The following is an 11673-nucleotide window of genomic DNA, read 5'->3' on the forward strand; positions in this document are numbered from 1 at the left end:
AGCTACTTGGAAGGCTGAGGCAGAAGGATCGCCGGAGCCCAGCAGGTCGAGGCTGCGGTGGCTGGGAGCGGCCACTGCACTCCAGTCTGGGTGACAGTGAGACTCCAACTCTAAACAAATAAATAAATAAATAAAAATAAAAATGCTGTTCTATTGTCTTTTTACTTGCATTGCTTCCAGTAGGAAGTTCAATCTAAATGTGAGAAATCTGGCATGCTTATCCTGTTTCTCTGAACATAATGTGTCTTTTCCACTAGTTGCTTTTCAAATTTTCTCTTTATAACTGATTTTAAACAATCTGATTGCAATTTTTGTGTCGTTTTCTTTGTGTTACTTATGCTTAGGGCTTGTTGAACCTCTTAGATCTTCAGATTTCTGTTTTTAATTAAATTTAGGGGGGAATGCCATTATTTTTTAGCTTTAGTGTGTGTTTCTTTGAAGGATTCCATCATACAGATATTTGGCCTCTTAAGTTGTACTACAGCTCAGGAGTCCCCACTTCTGGGACACGGACTGGTACTGGTATGTGACCCATTAGAAACCGGGCCACGCAACAGGAGGTGAGTAAGCAAAGCCACTCACAATCACTCTATTACCACCTGAGCTCCATCTCCTATCAGTCAGTGACAGCAATAGATTCTCAGAGAAGTGTGAACCCTATTGTGAACCGTGCATGTGAGGGATCTACGTTGCATACTCATTATGAGAATCTAATGCTTGATTAACCAGATGGAACTGAGGCAGTGATGCTAGTGCTGAGGAGTGACTGTAAATACAGAGTAACATTAGCAATGAGGTTTGACTGCACAGAGACTGTCATAAATCAATTGCTACAGACTCATATCAAAACCCTATCAGTGAGTGGCAAGTGAGTTGATGTACTTTAATTGTACAGCTGCATCTGGTGGCAGGCTTTACATCTGAACCTGACACTTATTTTAGTCTGTGCATGGCCTGCTTGTTATTTTATTTGCCACTTCCATCAGTGCCTCTTTTCTGCACTGCACACTTAGTCAGTTTTGGTAAGCCCACAAGCTAACATTAGCCAAAATGAGTTTTTTTAAAAGTCACTGGAGAGCTTCTTTATAAAGGGGGAAAGACCTAATGATGAGACAGCAGAAGAGTCTAAGACAGCCAACAAAAGGAAAACTGCATTTAAAAGAAAATCCCAAAAGTCCTACTTAAATTATGGGTTCATTGTAACAGGTGATTCACATTCTTCAAGCCCACTTTTTATAATATGTGGCAACTGTCTATCCAATGAAGTCATAAAACCTTCAAAACTGCTTCCCCACACGGAGACTAAGCACCCAGCATTAAAAGAAAACCTCTGGAGTTTTTCAAAAGAAAAAAGTGGGACCACAAAGAGCAGAAGCAATTATTGAATGCCATCACTTCATCAAAAGGGTCTGCTCTCAGAGCATCATTCTTAGTGGCTAACCACATTGCTAAAGCTAAGAAACCCTTTACTACTGGTGAAGAGTTGATCCTGCCTGCTGCTAAGGACATTTGTCATAGACATTTAGGAGAGGCTGCAGTTCAAAAGGTGGCACATGTTTCTCTATCAGCTAGCACCACAACTAGATGAATTGATGAAATAGCAGAGGACACTGAGGCACAATTAGAGAGGATTAATGAGTCATGGTATGCAATCCAGGTTGACAAGTCTAAGGTTATTGACAAGAAGGCAACAATGCTTGTTTTTGTGCAATATATTTTTTAGGGAGATGTGCATGAGGATATGTTATATGCAATTGTGTCGCCAACCAATACCAAAGCTGCAGAACTCTTCAAGTCTTTGAATGATTATGTATCAGGAAAATTGAATTGATTATTTTGTGTCAGTGTACGCACAGATGCAGCAGCTGCCATGGCTGGATAGCTTTCTGGTTTTACTACTCAGGTCAAAGAGGTCACTTCTGAATGCAAGTCTACACACTATGTCATCCATAGAGAAATGCTGGCTGGTCAAAAAATGTCAACTGAACTTAACAATGTTTCACAGGATGTGATTAAAATTATCAACCACTTTAAAGTACATGTCCTTAACTCACGTCTATTTGCACACCTCTGTGCGCAGATGGACACAGAGCACACGCTCTCTTATACACAGAAGTGAGATGACTTTCTAAAGGTAGATCACTGGCCAGAGTTTTTTAGTTATGAGAACCACTCCAGAGAGTTCTTTTAGAAAAACAGACACCACTGGCAGCTCATTTCAGTGACACAGAATGGATTACAGAACTTTCTTACTTGTGTGACATATTCAACCTGCTCAACAAACTCAGCCTGTCACTTTAGGGGAGAATGACAACTGTGTTCAAGCTGGCAGATTAAGTGTCTACATTCAAAGCCAAACTAGAAGTATGAAGGCGATGAGTAAATATTTGGATTTTTGAGTGTTTCAAACATTAGCAGAGATTTTGAAAGAGAATGAGCCGCGACCTTCTTTCTCCCAGCTGGTGCATGATCACCTATCTCAGCTTTCAAAAGAGTTTGAGCATTACTTCAAGGCCACAAAAGATTCACGAACTTGGAAGGAATGAATCTGCAACCTGTTTGTGAAAAAGCCAGGTGAATCGATTTTTTCCATGCTAGAAGAGGATCAACTGCTTAAGACTGCAAATGACCGTGGCCTTCAAAGTATATCTCCATATGTTCTGGATTAAAGTCAAGGCAGAATATCCCGAGACTGTCACAAAAGCACTGAAAATCCTGGTTCCATTTCCAGTATCCTATCTTTGTGAAGCAGGGTTTTCTGCAGTGATAGCAACCAAAACAAGATTAGCGTAGACTGGACATAAGCAACACACTTCAGATGTCACTGTTTCCCATCACCCCCAGATGGGGCCATCTAGTTGCAGGAATACAAACTCAGGACTACAACTGATTCTGCATTATGGTGAGTTGGATAATTATTTTACTATATATTGTAATGTAATAATAATAGAAATACAGTGCACAATAAATGTAATGCACTTGAATCATGCAAAAACCATCCTCCCTCCACCCCAGTCCATGGAAAAATTGTCTTCTACAAAACCAGTCCCTGATGCCAAAAAGGTTGGAGACTACTGATAGCTCATTGATGGTCTATTATTTTATGTTTTCACCTTTTTTCTTTCCGTGTTCATTTTGCGATTTCCATTATTATGCCTTTTAAGTTTCTACTTCTTCTCCTACAGTATATAACCTGTCATGAATCCCCTCCAGTGTATTTTGTAATCTCAGACATTACAATTTTTATTTCTAGAAGTTTGATTTGGATCATTTTTTAATTTTTTATATCTCTGCTAAATATGTTTTATCTTTCCTCTACCTTTTTGAGCATCTGTAATAGTCATAGTTTTAATGTTATTTTCTATTAATGCTATCATCAATGTCATTTCTATGTTAATTTTAATTGATTTGTTGTCATTTCTATGTTAATTTTAATTGATTTGTTGTCATTTCTATGTTAATTTTAATTGATTTGTTTGTTTGTTTTTTCCTCATTATGGAGTCTATTTCCCTGCTTCTTTATATGCTTGGTAATTTTTTTCCCCCCACTCAGTATGGAACCTTTATTTTTACCATGGTCTGTACATCAGGACTATGAGAGTCATCCTTTTACAAATGGAACTGGTTTACTAGAATAAACAACAACAAAAACAAACTGGCATTTCATGGGAATCCATAGGCGTCTATGCTTCAATTCCAACCAAGGAGTTGGTTGCAATCTTTTTCAGCTCTGCATCTGACTCTTCAAAGATTTTCCCATCAGCCCTGATATTGCCCAACAAGACTTGGTGCTAGCTGACAACATGAGACCATGAGACAGGAAAACATTCTCAGACTTGGTGATCTTGCTGAGCTCCAGCTTGTCCAGATACCCCCGATCCCACATAGATAACAGCCACCTGTTCCTCAATAACTATAGGCCAGTACTGTCCTTGCTTCAGCAGCTCAATCAGACACACACCATGACTCAGGAGTTACTGAGTGGAGATGTCAAGGTCAGAACTGAACTGGGAAAAAGCAGCAACCTCACAATACTGAGCCAGTTCCAGCTTCATGGTACCTGCCACCTGTTTTGTAACCCTGGTTTGGGCAACAGATACAACACGAGACATAGACAAACCAATGCTGATGGTCGGGTGGATACCTTTATAGAACAATTCTATTTTCAAGATCTGTCTGTCTTAGTGACGGAAATGACATTTGTTGGAATGTAAGCAGACACATTGCCTGCCTGTGTCTCAATGACTGGTAAAGCAGTCAAGAAGCCACCCCCAAAAGCATTGTTCATTTTAGCTGCTCTCTCCAGCAACCACAAGTGTAGATAAAATAAGTCACCAGGGTAGTCCTCCTGACCTAGGGACCAGCAGAGCAGCAGAAACATCTGTTTTGATAAGCGACAACCTGTTTGGATAAGACATCATAGCTGATCAAAGCGTTTTTGCCATTGTCTCTAAAGTACTCTCCCATGGAACAGCCAGAATAAGGAACCAGATACTGAAGTGGGGTGGCATCCGAAGCCATGACTGATGCCACAGTGGTGTACTTCATGGCATCTGTGTCCGTGAGCCTTTTCACCAGCTAGGCCACCATGGACTTCTTCTGTCCAACAGCCACATAGATGAAGTACAGCTTCTTCTCATCAGTTCCGTCATTGAAGCGCTTCTGGTTAATGATTGTGTCGACAGCATTGGAGGTTTTCCCAATCTGTCACCAATAATCAGCTCACGCTGACTACAACCAATTGACACCAAGCTATCCACAGCTTTAATGCCAGTCTGCATTGGTTCCCACACTGAGATTTGAGGAATAATTCTGAGGACTTTCAGGTCAACTCGCTGATGGGTCTTAGAACCAACTGGACCCTTCTGTCAATGGCATTATCAAGGGCATCTACCACCTGGCCCAGCAGCTTCTCATCCATGGGCATGTCCATGATGGCTCCATCCTCTTCATAATGTGCCCCTCCTTGTTCAGTTTATCATTTCCAAACACAACAACACTGGCGTTGTGAGGTTCCAAGTTCAGAGACATACCCTAAGCCTGAAGAAAACTCTATCACTTCTTCTGCTTGAACATTCCTTAGTGAACTCGAACAATACCATCACCTTAAGACACACCCAGTCTCCTCAAGGTCAACAGAGGTATCAGCTCCAAGAATATGCTCTTCAAGAATAGAGGACATCGCTGGGCTCGCTGGCTCAGCCTGTAATCCCACGCCTTTGGGAGGCTGAAGTGAGTGGATTGCCTGAGCGCCTGGGTTTGAGACCCGCCTGGGCAACTTGGCGAGACCTCATCTTTACAATAAATCAAAAAAATCAACCGGGCATGGTAGCGCATGCCTGTAATTCTGGCTACTTGGAAGGCTGAGGCAGAAGGATCGCCCGAGCCCAGCAGGTGGAGGCTGCGGTAGCCGGGAGCGGACACTGCACTCCAGTTTGGGCAACAGAGTGAGACTCCAACTCAAAAAAAAAAAGAAAAGAAGCCAGGCTCGGTGGCTCAGCCTGTAATCCCACGCCTTTGGGAGGCTGAGGTGAGTGAATTGCCTGAACCTGTGGGTTCAAGACCCGCCTGGGCAGCGAGACCTCATCTCTACAATAAATCAAAAAATCAGCCGGGCGTGGTAGCGCGCGCCTGTAATTCCGGCTACTTGGAAGGCTGAGGCGGAAGGATCACCGGAGCCCAGCAGGTCGAGGCTGCGGTGGCCGGGAGCGGCCACTGCACTCCAGTCTGGGAGACAGAGTGAGACTCCAACTCAAAAAAAAGAATAGAGGACATCTCAGCAGTGCCAGTTTTCTGAAGACTAGTGTTAGAGTCATGGAGCAATGAATGAACCCAAAGCATTTCTAGAGACCAGTCTGGCCTGCCTAGAGAGGGCATGGACCATGGCCGCGGCAATGTGCACGGACAGCATCTTGGCAGTTTTTCTGCAGTAATCTTCTCCACAGCTGCAACTTCCAAACTGACTCAGTAAGTTTTTTTATAGATGCCAGGCTTTGACTTTTACCTTGTCATATGCAGAATATTTTTGTATTCTTATATTTTGATACAAGAATTCTTAAGTTTGATTCAAGAAGATGGCTAAGTTACCTGAAAACAGTTTGATACTTTCAAGAATTCCTCTAAATTCTGTTAGTTGAAAATAGAACTGCATTTAGTCTAGGGATAATTTCCCCACTACTGAGGCAAGACACTTCTTAGAATCAAATTTAAGATATCCCTTAAATTATAAGGTTTTCAACTGTGGTTTTGGGAACAGGCTCTCTGTGACATTCAGTTACTATTTCCTTTAATTTTTTCAAGGTGATTCCTCCACCTTGGATAATTTTATTACATGCATGATTTGACTAGCACTCAACTGAGTAATTGACAGGGGTCATCTGAAGATTTCTGGAATTCTTTCTGCATAGATCTCTTGATTCTGTTGACCTTGGGTGAAATTTCTAGCTGCCCTTCCTTCCCTGAACTCCCAATTCTATCTCCTCAACTCAAGGAAACAGCTAGACTTTGCCTGGATTCCTCTTACCTTTATTGTGACCTGAAAACTTTCTCCATGCAGTAAACTGGAGAAATCACAGGGTTCCCTCATTTTTTTTCTACCTCTTAATAGCCACTCCCCTTTGTTACTTGATGGTCAATGACCTGAGTGTCATTGTTTCATATGTTTTGTTTGGTTTTTTAGTTGTGTCAAGTGTAAGGTCAAATCCAGTCCCTGTTACTCCATCTTGATTAGAAGTGGAAGACTTAGTGACTTTTTATATCTCAACTTCTTAAAGAATTTCTTCTTCTTTTTTTTTTTTTTTTTTTGTGAGTTGGAGTCTCACTCCGTCGCCCGGAATGGAGTGCAGTAGCACACTCCTGGCCACCGCAGTCTTGACCTGCTGGGCTCCAGCGATCCTTCTGCCTCAGCCTTCCAAGTAGCCGGAACTACAGGCATGTGCTACCACACCCGATTAGTTTTTGATTTATTGTAGAGACAAGGTCTTGCCAAGTTGCCCAGGTGGGTCTCAGGCAATCCACTCGCCTCGGCCTCCCAAAGCACTGGGATTACAGGCTGAGCCTGGCCAGGAACTCCTTCTTTATCTTGCAAAATCATGCCTGGTGTCCCCAGTTATGCATATCAGGGAGCCCCGTATTTTTCCTTTGGGGTAATTATAACAATATTATTTAAATGATTTGTACATTCTAGGGGTGCCAAAAAAAGTATACACATTTTTTAAGAGATGTAATCTATGTATTACTTTTAGTTCACCATAATCATAAGTGTCTGGACGCTGATGGTAATCACTTTGAGCACCTCTTATAATTGCAGAAGTCAAACATGACTTGTGTTCATATTTTATTATCAGTATATACTGAGTATTACAATTTTAACACAGTTCCTTTCTTTAAAAATGCATACATTTTTTGGCACCCTCTGTATTACTAGGTTGCAATAAATTATCAGATTTCCTCTCCTCCCATTAGAGGGAGACTAGAAACAAAATAATTCAATCAGAGCTGGGATCGTTCCTCAAATTATAAATAGAATAACCAAGAATAACAATTAGAAACTAAGGTTACGGTAGTGTGATGCTTCCAGGCTTGGTCAGAACAGAAAAGAACCTAGGGCTCTTTAGCCTACTCATGTGGTCCTATTATTCCTAAAGGACTAAGGCAGAAAACCCTGCCAATCTAGAAATATTATTTTCCCAGCATGGGATTTAACTATCTGAACTCTAAGAAAAGCTTGTGTTTATCTTAGAGTGATATCTTTAGCTAACATGCCATTTTAATAAGGAACCAGCAGGTCATCAAATTTCCCTGATTGGTACAGTATCTATTTACACCCTCATTCATGGTTTATAGCCTGAGAAACAGGCAGTGAACATCTGTGTTCATCTAGTTAATGCTATTTGATATTGAAGATTCGAAGGAAGAACCTAGAGCCTCAACCTGTGGAGATATATTTATCCAGAGGAAGAGTTTGAGGGGTGCCAGACTGAAAGACTTAAAGAAGGAATGTACATGAATATAAAAGTGAACCTGATATCAGGAAGGCCAGGTCAGAGAAGGATCTCTTCCATGTGAAGGTCTAAGACAACTTTTCTTCCTTTGTGCAGTAAAATAGGAAGTCCAGTCTAAATGTAACTTCAACCTTTGTTCCTTTTAAGTTCTGAAATCATGGGTTAGGAGTTCTGAGATCACCAGAATTCTTCCATAAGAAACTTTGTATATGGTCCACAACCCACTGAGTTGCTGTGAGAAAGGGATACTTTCTTCATTCCTTTCTGGGATCCAGTGGAGAAGCAGGCAGTAGCTTTCTGTAGGCTGGCTCTGATGCTGGATTATACATGGCTGTCAACTACAGAAAGGTTCATAACCTTGTAGACCATGGAGAAAACATTTCAGAGATAGTCTATAAATCCAAATCTCTTCATTGCCTTGTAGGTTATGGAAGATTACCCTTTGAAAGAAAATGAGGGAGGGGGATTTGCAACAACACCTGGACTACCTTTATTTAATATTTTTCTCCCAAATAGACCATAATAGGGCAAAGATTGAGTGTCTACTTATAATTATATCCCCATTTTCTATTTTAGTGTCTGACATATTAGAGGAATTTGAAAAATATGGCATGGATGGATGAATCTAAGTGTCAACCAGAAACTTATCATATTCTTTAACAAATTTGAGCAATGACCACAACAATGACAAAATATGAAACCCAAGTCTAGCTTTATAGTTCCAGTTCATTTACCTGCCTTGTTGTCTTAGTTTTAGGAAACAGTACTGGAAAATGAAGAGATGACCCTTCCTGCAACTTAGGGACTCTTCCCAACACATTGCTGCATTTCCTTGCCAAATCCTAAAGCCCCAAGGCTCCTCTTAGCTCAGTAACATCTGTTCATTTCCTTAAATCCATTTCCAGAGTTGATAAATATAAAAGGCAGAACAGAATGGAACAGGTCAAGGAAGTGAGCGTGGGGATAATGGGTCCCTGTGCCCTAAAAATCTGGCACCACTGGACTGTGCTAAATTAGGTGCAAAGAAGCCATCTGGTCAATTTAGTTTTAATCTCATCAAGTTTTTTTAAAAAAAAAACATGTGCCAGTGGATGGCGAGTGAAGGGAAAATTTAAAAATAGTATAATTAGATGTGATGCCAGAAAGTCCTTGTCACGAGCCATCCAAGAGCAAGGAAAAAAAATAAAGAAGAAATTGCAAATACAATTAAATAAATACACCAAAATAAATGATAATAAACCAAAGCAAGCCTTGGCCTCAGCCCCTGCATTCTTCTAGGCAGTTCACCGCACTCTGTGTGCTGGGTTGCTTGGCAGGCTTTGCTTAGCCGGGCTGGGTTCAGCAGTGCTCAGGAATGTGAGTGTGAAGAGGTCGCCAGGCACTGCCGCCCTGGCAAGGTGTCACGAAGAGACTGGAACAAGGGTGGACTGATAGAAACCAAGCAGTACTCCACTGTCAGGGCACCCTGCATCACATCAGGTATACTTGACTGCCAAGATGCACTTCTTCCCCCCAGGAGAAAAAAGACTGCAGGAAGCATCTCTAGAGCTGAGCTTCTCTGCCTGAATTATTCTGTACCTAATGACCACTATTCAGTGAATGCCTTGCATTCTCTAAACCCTGAAAACATATGCAACAAAAGTTTTATGTGGTGCTAGATTCTTGCATTTATTGGGGCAACATCAGTAAGTACTGGCGATCTTTAACTTAAAGTCCTTAAAGTGCTGAGCTCACTTTAAGATCTCATACTAGACCAGGTCGGACACCCAGGATGAAACCTCCAAAGGCCGAGCCTGAAAGGATTGCCTCCATTGCTCTACACAGAAACACATTCAGGACCAAAACTGTCAGTTAAATGGGAAGTTATTGCATTCTATCTACCTGTTTTGCATCTTGCCAGATGTATACAGATGGAGCATGATTTATAGAACTTGTGTCTACTGGGAAATAGTGCTTGATGTAGCTAAAGTGAACGTGAATCTTAGAATTCAAAGGCACAGGTCTGTGTCTAGATTTATCACCAGCTGTCTCTGTGATCATGGGCAAGTCACTGAAAGTCTATGAACTTTAATGTGATCATGTACAAGACAAGATATAATTTCCTACCTTTGTAGATTTTAAATAGGCATACATCTGCATGGATATGTAGCAACTGGTATACCCTTGGCTCAGAGTCAGGAGAATGAGTTCTGGTTCCTAATTCTGGGTGATTTGCTTCACTTCTCTGAGCCTCTATTGGTTCATTAGAGTGAGAGACTAAATCCCATACCCAGCCAGTCTTATCTAAGGTTCTTCACAACACCAGCGACCTAGTGCATATAAGTAAACTCATCTTGAGAACATTGGCTTATATCCCCAAAGACTGTGCCCATGGCTCAGAAGCTCCATGTTCTAGATTAGGAGTGGAAAACTACAACCTATTGGGCCAAAGCCAGTCCACTGTCAGTTTTCATAAATAAAACTTCATTGAAACGCAGCCATGCTCGTTCATTTACTATTGTCTATAGTTGCATTTGTGCAAGAACAGCAGTTGAATAGTTATGACAGTAACCATATAAAAGCAAAGCCTAAAATATTTACTGTCTTGCCCTTGACAGAAAGTTTTCCATGCCCTATTCTAGATGGTTGCTGGATGGTTTCAACAAAAATATCAAACCAAATCTTACTGACTCTATTTTTTAATTTAAATAACTGATAACCTAAGATAAGTTTATGCTTTTGTTTTGCCCTTGAATATATTGCTTAATTGCCTTAACAAATATAATAATAATAAACTTAATCTGGGAGAAAGAGGACATTTATACCTCTGGTATTGTTTTTACCAGACAGAAAGCTTAAATAACCAAAATTTTTAGGTCATAAGAAACTAGGCCAATGTTAGGTTCATGAGAAAAATTAAATAAACGAACTGAGAGAAGGGCAGGATGAGTACTTCAAATGAAATTAATCCTTATGCTCTAGATAAACCAACAATACCCTGAGTGAAGATGCTTCAACATTTCTAGCTCACTTCATCCCCACTCATGGGGAGCCCAGAGCTCATCTTCCCCCACTTCCACTATTTCTCCCACAAACCCAGCAAAACCACAAGGCCCTGAACCCAGAAATCAACAAAAAGAAGGCAAGAAGGGAAAACGGTGGATTCTTGAAACAACGGAGGCTCTAGAATTTGCAAGACACAAAAACAAGCTGGAAAAGTAGCCCTTCCATTTCCCTGTAGGAGATGGTGAGTCCCAGGGAAAAGCTGCACTCCCTACCCTATCCCATCCAACATGGGGACTTTGGACACAGAGTTTGAAACAAGAAGGCAATAGGAAGTGATAGAAAGAAAGAGAAGATGGGCAACAAAGGCACAGCCATACAAAGAGGACACTCTCTTAGGGTTTAGTAGTCAGCCTACTCCTGAGCAGCTAAATCAACATGGGATTGTCTACCCTGTGTGTGTGTGTTTGTGTGTGTGCATATACACATGTTTGCAGCTCATATACCCAAGAAAGGTGTTATCTTCCATACCAGTTATCAATTGCTGTATAACAAACCACCCCAATTATGTATTGTTGGCTAAGTTCCATGTATCTAGTAGGCTCCATGGTGGAGGAACTGTTTCCAGTAGCAAAAGAAAGCAAGCCCCAGTGCACAGGCGCCTTTCAAGCTTCATCTCACCTCACGT

The 11673-nt window shown here is 41.2% G+C and overlaps 1 pseudogene; it reads right to left on the bottom strand.

Moving 5' to 3' along the window:
- Positions 1-3683: 3683 nt before the first annotated feature.
- Positions 3684-5911, bottom strand: LOC103260237 (annotated as a pseudogene).
- Positions 5912-11673: the final 5762 nt, after the last annotated feature.

This window comes from Carlito syrichta, unplaced genomic scaffold, assembly GCF_000164805.1.
Source record: "Carlito syrichta isolate Samal-C Ts95f unplaced genomic scaffold, Tarsius_syrichta-2.0.1 Scaffold303153, whole genome shotgun sequence".
Lineage (NCBI taxonomy): Eukaryota > Metazoa > Chordata > Mammalia > Primates > Tarsiidae > Carlito > Carlito syrichta.